Below are 14,796 nucleotides of genomic sequence, written 5' to 3' on the forward strand. Positions count from 1 at the left end.
AAGTCCAGTAGTTCAGTGCTTAACCATGAATATATGTTCTGAGAAATGTGTCCTTAGGTAATTTCTTTGCTGTATGCACATGATAGAATGTGCTTTAAGAAACCTAGATGCTATAGTCTACTACACACCTAGGCTATATGGTATAGCCTATCACCCCTAGGCTACAAGCCTGTGCAACGTGTTACCATACTAAATACTGTAAGCAATTGTAACACAATGGTATTTGTGTATCTAAACATGCTTAAACATAGAAAAGCAGTAAAAATAGAATATAAAAGTGTAAACCAAAAAGCATCTGAAACAAGTCTCAATCAATTTTGACCATTTATTTTGCCTGGGTTGAAGACCTGCCTGTGTGATACAGCCTCAAGAGGTCCTGACAACATGTACCCAAAGTGGTCAGGGTACAGCTTGCTTTTTACATTTTAGAGAGCCATAATACATCAATCAATACATATAATATTTACATTGGTTTGATATGGAAGGGTGAGGCAGCTGAAAGTGGGGGCTTCCAGGTCATAGGTATATTTAAACACATTCTTATTAGTAATTGATTGAAAGAGTTATTATCAGTCGAAAGAAGTGTCTGGGTTAAAATAAGGGATTGTGGAGACCTTGGTTTTATCATGCACAAGCGGCCTCCAAGAAGCAGGCTTTAGAGAGAATAGACTGTTAATTAAATGTTTCTTATTAGGTTTAAGGTCTGTGTTGATGTTAATGCTGGATGGGGTATAATAAGGCCTGTCTGATCCCCACTTTCTGTCATGGCCTGAACCAGTCTTTCAAGTTAAATTTTAGAGTGCCCTGGCCAAGGAGAGAGACCATATAGAATGGTTTGGTGGTCTTTAAATATTATTTTTGGTTTACAAAAGATAAAAAATGATACACCTGTATAGGGCACTTCTGAATGTAGCTTGCAAGACTGGAAGTTGCTCTGGGTGAGTGATTGAGTAGTGAGTGAATGTGAACATTACTGTACACTACCATAGACTTTATAAACACACTTAGGCTAAACTAAACTTATTTAAACATTTTTCTTTCTTCTTTAATAAATTGACCTCTGCTTACCATAACTATTTGATTTCATAAACTTTTTTATTCTTTCAAACTTTTCAACTCTCAGAATAACATTTAGCTTACAACACAAACACATCGTATAGCTATAAAAACCTATTTTTGATATTCTTATTCTATAAGCATTTTTCTATTTTTAAAATTTTATTTTCCTTCTCTTTTAACATTGTTGTTAAAAACCAAGACACAACCACACACAATAGTCTGGGCCTACACAGTGCCAGGATCATCAATATTTTCACCTCCATATTTTGTCCCATGGGAAGGTCTTTATGAGCAATAACATGCATGGAGTTGGCATCTCCTATACTAACAATGCCTTCTTCTAGAATACTTGCTGAAGGAACTGCCTGGGACTGTTTTGCAGTTGTCAAAAGTAAAACGTTAGCCAAATTAAATTTAGAAGAGTTTAATTGAGCAAAGAATGATTCATGAATCAGGCATCCTCCCAAGCCAGATGAGGCTCAGGAACTCCATGCAGCCATGTGGTGGAAGAGAATTTATGGACAGAAAAAGGAAAGTAAAGCACAGAAAATGGAAGTGAGGTACAGAAACAGCTGGATTGGCTATACCTCAGTGTTTGTCTTATTGGAACAGGATTTGAACAGTTGGCCACATTGGATTGGCTAAAACTCAGTGATTGGCACAAGAGTAGATTACAGTCTGTTTACATTCCATTTAGGCTATAGTTCAAGATCTACAGAGAAATCTTTAAGCTGAACTTAAAATATGTAAGAAGGCAGCTTTAAGCTAAACTTGATTTAACACAGTCGATTTTTTCATTAGTAACAGGCACACAATTTAAAATAATGATATAAAGAATATTATAGTATATACATAAACCAATAACATAGTCATTTATTATAATTATCAAGTATTAGGCACAGTACATAATTGTACATGCTATACCATTTACTGCTGGCAAGACAGAAGGTTTGTTTATACCAGCATCACTACAAACATGTAAGTAATGCATTGTGCTTGAAGTTACTATGGCTACAATGGCACTAGGCAATCAGAAATGTTTAGTTCTATTATGAACTTATGAGATCATGACTCTATACCTGGTTTGTTATTGAGCAAAACATTATTATATGGTGTATGACTGCAATAGTATATAAAAGATAACAAAGTATGTTAAAAAAAACCTCTGTTTATGAAGTAAAAGATAATATCAAAATATATTTAAAATAATAACATAGAAAGTTTATGAGTTGTTTGTGAATTAGTGCAAGCATTAAGTAAAAGAGGTCAATTTTCTCCAAATTTATTTAAAGAGATGTTATCTCAATAAAATTATCTATAGGCATTCTTGTTTTTATTTTTGTGAATGGTGAAAACTGAAAACCATATATAAGTATATGTAAATTAAAATTTTCATATATATTAAAATATATGTAAATATATGCAAAATTAAATAAAAAGCCAGGGAACTCTTGAAGGACAACTCAAGAGCACTTGCTCTAGCAGATATAATAAAGTATAATGAAAACTACAGCAATTAAACCAAGGCACTATTATAGACCAACAGGGTAAATTAAGGTCAGAAACAATCTCACATGTATACTGTTGGGAAAATATAATTAAACTGAAATCTTCTTCTAACCCAGAAACTCCATAAAGGTAAAAAAGAAAGAACATAATTCTAATATTAATTAACCATTAAACTATAATGTGATGCACATCATAGGCAATCTACTAAGAGAAGGCAGAGACAAATAAAAAACTCTTCTTTACATAACCAAACAGAATGCAACCCACTTGTGATAAGTAACTTAATGTATGAACTTGACTGAGCCAAAAGTTTCCCAGACATTTGGTAAAACATGATTTTAGCTGTGTCCGTGAGGGAGTTTCTGGATGAGATTAACATTTGAATTAGTAGATTTAGTAAATCAGCTTGCCCTCCCTAAGGTGTGTAGGTCCCATTAAACCAGTAAGGCTTTAATATAATGAACCAGTAAGGCTTTAATATAACAAATCAGAATATAACAAAAAGGCTGATCTTCACACCAGTAAGAGGAAACTCCTCCTGCTTCACTGCCTTTAAGCTGGTGCATAATTTTGGTTTGTTTGTTTGTTTCTCATGCATTCTGACTGGAACTAAAGTATCAGCTCTTCCTGGGTCTTGAGCCTGCCAGCATTCAGACTGAAACTAGATCATGAATTCTCCTGGTTCTCCAGACTTCAGTCTTAGACTATAACTACAACATCATCTCTTCTGGGTCTTCAACTTGCCCGATACACATCTTGGGACTTGTTACCTCACATATCACATGAGCCAATTCCTTATAATATGTCTTTTCATATATTGATTCTATTTCTGTGAGGAACTCTGGCTAATACACCATGATATACATATTCTCAAGATAAAAAAATAACTATTCTTCAATAAGAGAACTTGACAGCACCATTTGTCACACATAGCTTTTTCTAAACTCATTTAGTTTTTGGAGTGCCCATCTAGGTTAGTTATTTGGCTTTATCCAGAGGAAAATAAACTTCTCATATCTTTTATGACTAGTTGATAGTTTTGCAATGTGGAGTAAGGTGCCAGCTGAAGCTATGCTCTTACCCTCCCACAGAAACTTGGAGATAAGGACAGTCTTCCTTGATGTTTCTGTATCAAAGAGATGGTTCCTAGGCCTTTGAGAAAAACAGTCAAGCGTCTTAAAGCTGGCAATAGGTTTATTTAGCTATTGAAAAAATTTACATATACTTCAAACAGACAAAGAAAAATCTTAAAACTACAAATTTTTACAGTAAGTGCTCTAAGAACAGGGATGGGTGAAAGTATCTTCCCTTATTTTCAAGAAGAAAGATTAAGCCTTCATTTTTTATTTGTATTTGCCCTTACAATCTCCTTCCTGTGATATCACGGAATAATGATGTTACAATTATCTAATTGCTTCTACCTTTTGGGGTGAAAGTTGCAGGAGTCTAAATATCCAGTAAGTCCACAGTAAAATAGAAAAGCAATTATCAGAATTATGATAGAATAACAGAATTGCTATTTTTAAAAGTCAGCACATTATTTGCATCAGAGAGATAACTTTTGAATTTACCATACCAAAAAACCCAACAAATCATAATCCTAGCAATGTATAAAACGTTTTAGTCAAATATTAATTTGTCATGTTTGTGTTGTTTAAATTTTAAATAATTAGCAATTTAAATCTTACTGTTAGTTTTATGTAAATCCTTACCCAATCCAAGCCTAAACAGGATCTTAAATTCTGGAAGCCTATAACCTTTAATAAAGGGTTTTACTTGCAAGGCCTAAAGAATGTCTCCTGAGTGTTAGTCTATCACATATCATTACATCAGCATGACAATTTAAGCCCTTTAGTAATTGGTCTTCTTAAGTAATTTTGCCCAGTTGTGAAATGCCAGACATCCTGGCAGGCATCCAGTATCAAAGTCTTATAATAAAGCACCCATTGAAAGGTACTGATTGAACTTCTGATGTTTAATGCATATAGCTCTAATTGTTTTAAGTCTGGAGGACACATCTGCCTTTTATCTTTATTGTATTATGTTGTATGGCATTACATCGTAGTGTAGTGTAGCATAGTGTAGTGTAGTGTTGTGTTGTGTAGTGTGTTTACATTGGACCTAAATATATAATTACACCATTAAAACAGTTAAAACTTTTGTGAATAACAAGCATCCACCTTTGTTTATCTACCTATACTGGGACAGGAGAAAATTTGTGTCTCAAAGCTCTTTGAGCAATATAAGACCTGTCTTGTACTCTATACATTGTAGGGATCACAGGAAAGCCTCCCTTTAACCATCTAATGGTTCACTGAAAAATCAACTGACAAAAGGCAGATTAATAAAAGGAAAGACATATAAAGACAAGGTGGGGAGGAATCACAGAATGATTACCACAACCTCTCAAAGGGGATGCAGAAGTTTATACAATCTTGAGGTTACAGAAAGATGAGAGTTTACATCATGACAAAACAGATTATGGGAAGGGGAGAAAGATGAGACCTGGCTGGAAAAGGTAGTCTTTTTATGTCAATGAAACCTCTCTTGGTGGCAGCCCTGAGAGACAATAGATGATCAATGGTTTTTCAGACCTTTAAAAGTGTCAGACTTTCAGTTAATATTCCTAAACTCACACAAAGGAAGACCTGGCTATGTCAATCAGATTTTCACTACAGATGCAAATCTACCCCACAAAATACAGGTTTTTAGCTATTCTTGTATTTCCAGCCAATCGGAATAACTATCTTAAACAATGTCAAGGCAATAACATATTTTGTGGTAAAATATTTTTGTTTCTTTCACTGTAATTAGCAGATTTCTACTTGTCTATTACTCGTATTTGTATGTTTTTTTAATCCCCCACAAATCTTCCAATCAAACCAGTTACCAAAATATTTTTGTATCAAATTTAGGGCTTGAGTGCCTAATGCATATCGATTACTTTTACTTTGTTATTATCAAATATAACAATGGATATGGTTCCTACTTTTACTTTTTGGATAATCAGAATTTTTAAGTTGTTAAAGTATGCCCCTGGCCAACAGACAAAATGGACTCCCCAAGTGTATCAGCCCATTCCTGCATTGCTATAAAGAAATACCTGAGGCTCACAGTTCTGCAGACTGCACAGAAAGCATAGCAGCTTCTTCTGGAGAGGCCTCAAGAAACTGATAATCATGGCAGAAGATGAATAATAAGCAGGCATGCCTTACATGGGTGGAGCAGAAGAAAGAAAGAGATGGGGGAGGTACCACACACTTTTAAACAACCCATGAGAACTCACTCATTTTGCAGTACTACTGGGGTGGTGGTGCTATATCATTCATGAAAACTCCATCCCAAGGCAGGGACAAGATGGCTGACTAGAAGTTGTGGTGCTCTGAGGATCCAATGGTAAAGATCCAAAACAGTGTGCAAATCCTGCACCAGCAACCGAGGTATCCAGGTTCTGTCATTAGGACTGACTAGGTGGCTAGTGTAACCCACAGAGAAGAAAGAAGAGCAGTGTGGTGCAGCAGCCCACCTGAGAGCCACACAGGGCAGGGAAGCCCCAGCCTCCAGCCAAGGGAGGCAGTAAGTGAGTGTGCTACCCAGCCTGGGAGCCTATGCTTTTTCCACGGAACTGTGCAACCCGTGGATCAAAAGAAGCCACTCATGAGCCTACGCCACTGGTGCTTTGGGTTTCAACCATGGAGCTGTGCAGATTCTCACTCAGCTAGAATCAGCCTAAGCTGGCAGAATTCCCAGAAGAATGGATGGCCGTCACCACTGCTGCAGCTGCCTGCTGTCTAAGCCAGTTGAGCTCCTTGCGGGAGGGGGAGCAGCGAATAGTGCAACTGCAGGGCCTCCTTGCAGGAATTCCAACTCCAGCCAGGGACTCAGGGACAGAACTCTGATCTTCCTGGGCCTGAGCCCCTATGGGGAGGGGTGACTATAGTCTCTGTGGACCAGCAGATGTAGTCTTTCCTCCTGCTAGCTCTGAGGAATCCAGGAAGCCCAGACAAGTGTGTTCCCCTTAGTGCTACACACTCCCTCCGCCTAAGTATAGCCAAAGTGCTTCATTAAATGGGCCCTTCTTCCCATGCCACCCATCTAGGTGAGACCCTCCAACAGGGGTGGTCAGACTTCCTATACAGAAGCCTTCTTACTGGCTTTAGGTTGGTGTCCCTTGAGGTAAGACATCCCAGAGGAAGGAGCAGGCACCTATCTTGGCTGTTCTTCAGCCTCCTCAAGTGACATCTCCAGGTGCAGAAGGAAACCAGTTGAATAGGACCTGAAGAAAATCCCCAGCAAAATGCAGCAGCTCTACAGAAGAGAGACCTGACTATTCAAAGAAAAACAAACAGAAAACAACATCAACAACATCAACAAAATGTCCCACAAAAACCTCTTCCGAGGGTCAGCAGCCTCAAAAATCAAAACTGGACAAACCCATGAAGATGAGAGAGAATCAATGAAAAACCACTGAAAACCCAAAAGGCCAGAGTGCCTCTTATCCTCCAAATGATCATAACAGCTCTCCAACAAGGGCACAGAACTGGACAGAGGATAAAATGGATAAATTTACAGAAGTAGGTTTCAGGAGGTGGGTAATAACAAACTTCACTGAAGTAAAGGAGCGTGTTATAACCCAATGCAAAGAAGCTAAGAACCTTGATAAAAGGTTAGAGGACCTGCTAACTAGAATAACCAGTTTAGAGAGAAACATAAATGACCTCAGGGAGCTGAAAAACACAGCATAAAAACTTCATGAAGTGTAGACAAGTATCAATATCTGAATCAATCAAGTGGAAGAGAGAATATAAGAGATGGAAGACTATCTTGCTGAAATAAGGCCGGCAGACAAGATTAGAGAAAAAAGAATGGAAAGGAATGAATGAAACCTCTGAGAAATATGGGACTATGTAAAAAGACCAAACCTATGACTGATTGGATTACCTGAACGAGACAGGGAGAATGGAAACAAGTTAGAAAACGCACTTCAGAATATTATCCAGGAGAACTTCCCAGACCTAGCAGGAGAGAATAACATTAAAATTCAGGAAATTTAGAGAACCCCACTAAGATACTCCATAAGAAGATCAAGCCCAAGACTTATAATCATCAGATTCTCCAAGGTCAAAATGGAGGAAAAAATGTTAGAGGCAGCCAGAGAGAAAGACTACATCACCTACAAAAGGAAGCCCATTGGACTAACAGTGGATCTTTCAGAAGAAACCCTATAAGCCAGAAGAGAGTGGAGGCCAATGTTCAACATTCTTAAAGAAAAGACTTTTCAACCCAAAATTTCATATGCAGCCAAACTAAGTCATAAGTGAAGAAGAAATAAAATCCTTTCAAGACAAGTAAATGCTGAGAGAATTCATAACCAACAGACCTACCTTGCAAGAACTCCTGAAGAAAGCACTAAGTATGGGAAGGAAAAACCACTACCAGCCACTGCAAAACACAAAAAAAATATAAAGACACTATGAAGAAACAGCATCAACTAGTGTGCAAAATAACCAGCTAGCATCATGATGACAGGATCAAATTCCCACATAAAAATATTACCCTTAAATGTAAATGGGCTAAATGCCCCAAATAAAAGACACACCATGGCAAATTTGGTAGAGTCAAGGCCCATCAGTGTGCTGTTTTCAAGAGACTTATCTCATGTGCAAAGACACACATAGGCTCAAAATAAAGGGATGGAGGAAATTTTACCAAGCAAATGGAAAGCAGAAAAAAGTAAGGTTTGCAATCCTAGTCTCTGACAAAAGAGACTTTAAACCAACAAAGATAAAAAAAGACAAAGAAGAGTATGATGTAATGGTAAAGGGATCATTTTAACAAGAAGAGCTAACTATCTTAAATATATATGCACCCAATACTGGAGCACACAGATTCATAAAACAAGTTCTTAGAGACCTACAAAGGGACTTATATTCTCACAAAATCATAGTGGGAGACTTTAACACCCCACTGTCAATATTAGACAGATCAATGAGACAGAAAATTAACAAGGATATTCAGGACTTGAACTCAGCTCTGGATCACATGGACCTATAGATAGCTACAGAACTCTCCACCCCAAAACAACAGAATATACATTCTTCTCAGTGCCACATGACACTTATTCTAAAATCAACCACGTAATTGGAAGGAAAACACTCCTCAGCAAATGCCAAGAACTGAAATCATAACAAACAGTCTCAGAGACCACAGCACAATCAAATTAGAACTCAGGATTAAGAAATTCACTCAAAACCACATAATTACATGGAAATTGAACAAACTGCTCCTGAATTACTTCTGGGTACATAATAAAATTAAGGCAGAAATCAGGAAGTTCTTTGAAACCAATAAAACAAAGAGACAATGTACCAAAATCTCTGGGATACAGCTAAAGCAGTGATAAGAGGGAAATTTATAGCATTAAATGCCCATATCCAAAAGCTAGAAAGATCTCAACTCGACCCCCTAACATCACAATTAAAAGAACTAGAGAAGCAAGAGCAAACAATTCCAAAAGCAGAAGACAAGAAATAACTAAGATCAGACCAGAACTGATGGAGATAGAGACATGAAAAAATCCTTCAAAAAAATCAATGAATTCAGGAGCTGTTTTCTTTTTAAGATTAACAAAATGGATAGACCACTAGCAAGATGAATAAAGAAGAAAAAGGAGAAGATCAAGTAGACACACAATAAAAGATGTTAAAGGGGATATCACCACTGACCCCAAAGAAATACAAACTCCCATCAGATAATGTTGTAAACACCTCTACCCAAATAAACTAGAAAATCTAGAAGAAATTGATAAATTCCTAGATACATACACCCTCCCAAGACTAAACCAGGAAGAAGCTGAATTCCTGAATAGATCAATAACAAATTCTAAAATTGAGGCCGGAATAAATAGCATACCAACCAAAAAAGCCCAGGACCAGATGTATTCATAGCTGAATTCTACCAGAGGTACAAAAAGGAGATGGCACAATTTCTTCAGAAACTATTCCAAGCAATTGAATAGGAGGGAGTCCTCCCAAACTCATTTTATGAGGCCAGCATCATCCTGATACCAAAAGTGGGCAGACACACACACACACATGCACACACAAACACACACACACACACACACACACACACACACACACACACACACAAACTGTAGGCCAATATTCCTGATGAACATTGACAAAAAAATCCACAATAAAATACTGGCAAATCAAATCAAGCAGCATATCAAAAAGCTTACCCACCATATTCAAGTCATCTTCAACCCTGGGATGCAAGGTTTGTTCAACATATGCAAATCAATAATGCAATCCATCCCATAAACAGAACCAATGACAAAAACCAGATGATTATCTCAATAGATTCAGAAAAGGGCTTTGATAAAATTCACCCTCACTTAATGTTAAAAACTCTCAATAAACTAAATATTGACAGAACATATCTCAAAATAATAAGAGCTATTTATAGCAAACTCACAGACAATATCATACTAAATGGGCAAAAGCTGGAAGCATTTCCTTTGACAACCAGCACAAGACAGGTATGACCTCTCTCATCACTCCTATACAACATAGTAATAGAAGTTCTGACCAGGGCAATTAGGCAAGAGAAATAAATAAAGAGTATTCAAATATAAAGAGAGGAAGTCAAATTACCTGTCTTTGCAGATGACATGATCCTATATTTAGAAAACTCCATCGTCTTAGACCAAAAACTTTTTAAGCTGATAAGCAACTTCAGCAAAGTCTCAGAATACACAATCAATGGGCAAAAATTACAAGCATTCCCATGAACCAAAAATAGACAATCAGAGAGTCAAATCATGAATGAACTCCCATTCACAATTGCTACAAAGAGAATAAAATTCCTAGAAATACAGCCAACAAGGCAAGTGAAGGACCTCTTCAAGAACTGCAAACCACTCTTCAAGGAAATCAGAGAGGAAACAAACAAATGTAAAACCATTTCATTCTCAGGGATAGGAAGAATCAATATATGAAAATGGCCAGAATGCCCAAAGTAATTTATAGATTCAATGCTTTTTCCATCAAACTACCATTGACATTCTCTACAGAATTAGAAAAAAAAAGTTAAAATTTATATGGAACCAAAAAAGAACCCTCATAGCCAAGACACTCCTAAGCAAAAAGAACAAAGCTGGAGTCATCACACTACCTGACTTCAAACTATACTACAAGGCTGCACTAACCAAAACAGCATGGTACTGGTATGAAAACAGATATATAGACCAATGGAACAGAATAGAGACCTCAGAAATAAGACCACACATCTACAACCATCTGATCTTCAACAAACCTGACAAAAACAAGCAATATGGGAAGCATTCCCTATTTAATAAATAGTTCTGGGAAAACTGGCTAGCCATATGCAGGAAACTAAAACTGGACCCCTTTGTTACACCTGATACAAAAATTAACTCAAGATGGATTAAAGAATTAAATGTAAAACCTCAAACCATAAAAACCCTAGAAGAAACCCCAGGACATGGGGTTTCTTGGCGTGGGCCAAGATTTTATAAAGAAATCACCAAAAGCAATTACAACAAAAGCTAAAATTGACAAATGGGATCTCATTAAACAAAAGAGCTTCTGCACAGCCAAAGAATCTGTCATCAGAGTGAACTGGCAACCTACAGAATGGGAGAAAATTTTTGCAATTTACCCATCTGACTGAGGTCTAATATCCAGAATTTACAAGGAACTTAAACAAATTTATAAAAAACAAACAACCCCATCAAAAATAGGCAAAGGATGTGAACAGACACTTCTCAAAAGAAGACATTTATGTGGCCAACAAACATATGAAAAAAAACTCATCATTACTGCTCATTAGAGCAGTAATGCAAATCAAAACCACAATGAGATACCACCTCATGCCATTTATAATGACAATTATTGAAAAGTCAAGAAACAATAGATGCTGGAGAGGCTGTGAGAAATATGAATGCTTTTACACTGTTGGTGGGAATGTAAGTTAGTTCAATCATTGTGGAAAATGGTGGGGCAATTCCTCAAGGATTTGTAACCAGAAATACCATTTGACCCAGTAAGCTCATTCCTGGGCATATATCCCCCAAAATGTAAATTATTCTATTATGAAGATGCATCCACATACATGTTTATTGCAGCACTCTTCACAATAGCAAAACATGGAGTCATCCCAAATGGTCATCAATGATAAACTGAATCAAGGAAATGTATATATACACCATGGAATACTATGCAACCATAAATACATATGAGATCATGTGCTTCACAGGAACATGGATGAAGCTGGAAGCCATCATCCTCAGCAAACTAACACAGGAACAGAAAACAAAACACTGCATGTTCTCATTCATGAGAGTTGAAAAATGAGAGCACATGGACATAGGCAAGGGAACAACACACATCAAGGCCTGCCAGGGGTCGGAGGGGAGAAAGAGCATCAGGACAAATAGCTAATGCATCTAGGGCTTAAAACTTAGGTTGCAGGTTGATAAGTGCAGCAAACCACAATGTCACATGTATATCTGTGTAACAAACCTGCATATTCTACACATGTATCCTGGAACTTAAAGTAAAATAAATAAATAAATAAATTGTAATAACTCCACCCCCATGATCCAAACACCTCCCTGGAACTTATAGTAAAATAAATAAATAAATAAACAAATAAACAAACAAACAAACAAACAAACTCTACCCCCATGATCCAAGCACCTCCTATCACTACCTTCCTCCAACACTGGGGATTACAATTAGACAAGATTTGGGTGGGGACACAGATCCAAACTATATCACCAAGGCTACCTGGGGCTGCCAAAGGTCAGTAGAATTAGCCATGTTTGGGGAGGGAGTGGTCATGTGCTCTGTGTTCTCAGAAAGAGGTTAAAACTGTCCCAAATAAAATTTTATGAAATCAATTAAGGGTCAATAAAATAAAATTTAAGTTGGCTTGCAGGGTAAACAGCAACAATCCTTAAGCCAACTTGCCTTTTGGCCCACTTCCTTGAGGGTGATCAATGATTAGCTCCTGATATGGTTTGGCTGTGTCCCCACTCAAATCTCATTTTGAATGGTAAATCTTATAATTCCTACATATCCTGGGAGGGACACTGTAGGAGGTAATTGAATCATGGGGGGTTGTGGCACGTCTTTCTTGTGCTCTTCTTGTAATAGTGGATAAGCCTCAGAGATTTGACGGTTTTAAAAAGAGGAGGTCACCTGCACAAACTCTCTCTTTGCCTGCCAACATCCACATAAAATGTGACTTGCTCCTCCTTGCTTTCTTCCATGATTGTGAGGCCTTCCCAGCCATGTGAAACTGTAAGTCCATTAAACCTCTATTGTGTAAATTGCCCAGTCTTGGGTATGTCCTTATCAGCAGCATGAAAACTAAGTAATACAGTACATTTTTACCAGTGGAGTAGGGTGCTACTGTAAAGATACTCCAAAATGTGGAAATGACTTTGTAACTGGGTAACAGGCAGAGGTTGGAACAGTTTGGAGGGCTCCAAAGAAGATAGGGAAATGTGAGACAATTTGGAACTTTCTAGAGAATGTTGAATGGCTTTAACCAACATTCTGATAGCCATATGGACAATAAAGTCCAGGCGGAAGTGGTCTCAGATGGATATAAGAACCTTGCTGGGAACTGGAGCAAAGGTGACTCTTATTATGTTTTAGCAAAGAGACTGGTGGCATTTTGGCCCTGCCCTAAAGATTTGTGGAACTTTGAACTAGAGAGAGATGATTTAGGGTATCTGGTGAAATAGATTTCTAAGCAGGAAAGCATTTAAGAAGTGACTTGGGTGCTGTTAAAAGCATTCAGTTTTAAAAAGGGAAACAGAGCATAAATGTTTGGAAAATTTGCAGCCTGACAATGTGATAGAAAATAAAATCTCATTTTTTTTTGGAGAAATTGAAGCCAGCTGCAAAATTTAGTAAGTAACAAGGAGCTGAATGTTAATCCCCAGACAATGGGGAAAATGTCTCCAGGGCATGTCAGAATTGTTAGTGGCAGCCCCTCCCATCACAGGTCCGCAGGTGTAGGAGTAAAAAGTGGTTTCATGGGCTGGGCCCAGGGTGGGCAGCCTAGGGATTTGGCGCCCTGCATCCCAGCCACTCCAGCCATAGCTAAAAGGGGCCATCGTAGAGCTTGGGTGGTGGCTTTCCAGAGTGCAAGCCCCAAACCTTGGCAGCTTCAACGTGGTGTTGAACCTGTGAGTGCACAGAAGTCAAGAATTGAAGTTCGGAAAATTCTGCCTAGATTTCAGAGGCTGTATGAAAATGCCTGGATGCCCAGGCAGAACTTTGCTGCAGGGGCAGGGCCCTCATGGATAACCTCTGCTAGTGCAATGCAGAAAAGGAATATGGGGCTGGAGCCCCCACACAGAGTCCATGCTGGGGCACTGCCTAGTGAAGCTGTGAGAAGAGGATCACCATCCTTCAGACCCCAGAATAGTAGATCCATCAACAGCTTGCACCATTCACCTGGAAAAGCCACAGACATTCAACACCAGCCTGTGAAAGCAGCCAGGTGGCAGGCTGTACCCTGCAGAGCCACAGAGGTGGAGCTACCCAAGACCATGGGAACTCATCTCTTGCATCAGAGTAACCTGTATGTGAGACATGGAGTCAAAGGAGATCATTTTGATTTTAAGATTTAAGATTTGACTGCCCTGCTGGATTTCAGACTTACATGGAGCATGTAGCCCCTTTGTTTTGGCCAATTTCTCCACCATAAGCAGAAGAGACTTGCCTGTCTCAGATGAGACATTGGACTGTGGACATTTGAGTTAATTCCGAAATGAATTAAGACTTTGGGCTACTGTTGGGAAGGCATAATTGGTTTTGAGATGTGAGAACATGAGATTTGGGAGGGGCCAGGGGAGGAATAACATAGTTTGGCTGTGTCCCCGCCCAAATCTAAGCCTGAATTGTAACCCCTACAATTCCCATGTGTTGTGGGAAGAACCCAGTGGGAGGTAATTGAATCATGGGTATGGGTCTTTTTTACGCTTTCCTCACAATAGTGAATGAGTCTCGTGAGATCTGATGGTTTTATTCAGTAAATGTAGTATTGTGTACTCTAAGTCTCATGTTTTTATTTAGTGAATGTACTATTGTAGTATTGTGTATTCTAAGTCTTATGTTTTTATTCAGCAAATGTACTATTGTGTACTCTAAGTCTTATGTTTTTATTCAATAAATGTACTATTGT

The sequence above is a fragment of the Gorilla gorilla genome, chromosome 14 (genome assembly GCF_029281585.2).
Source record: "Gorilla gorilla gorilla isolate KB3781 chromosome 14, NHGRI_mGorGor1-v2.1_pri, whole genome shotgun sequence".
NCBI lineage: Eukaryota > Metazoa > Chordata > Mammalia > Primates > Hominidae > Gorilla > Gorilla gorilla.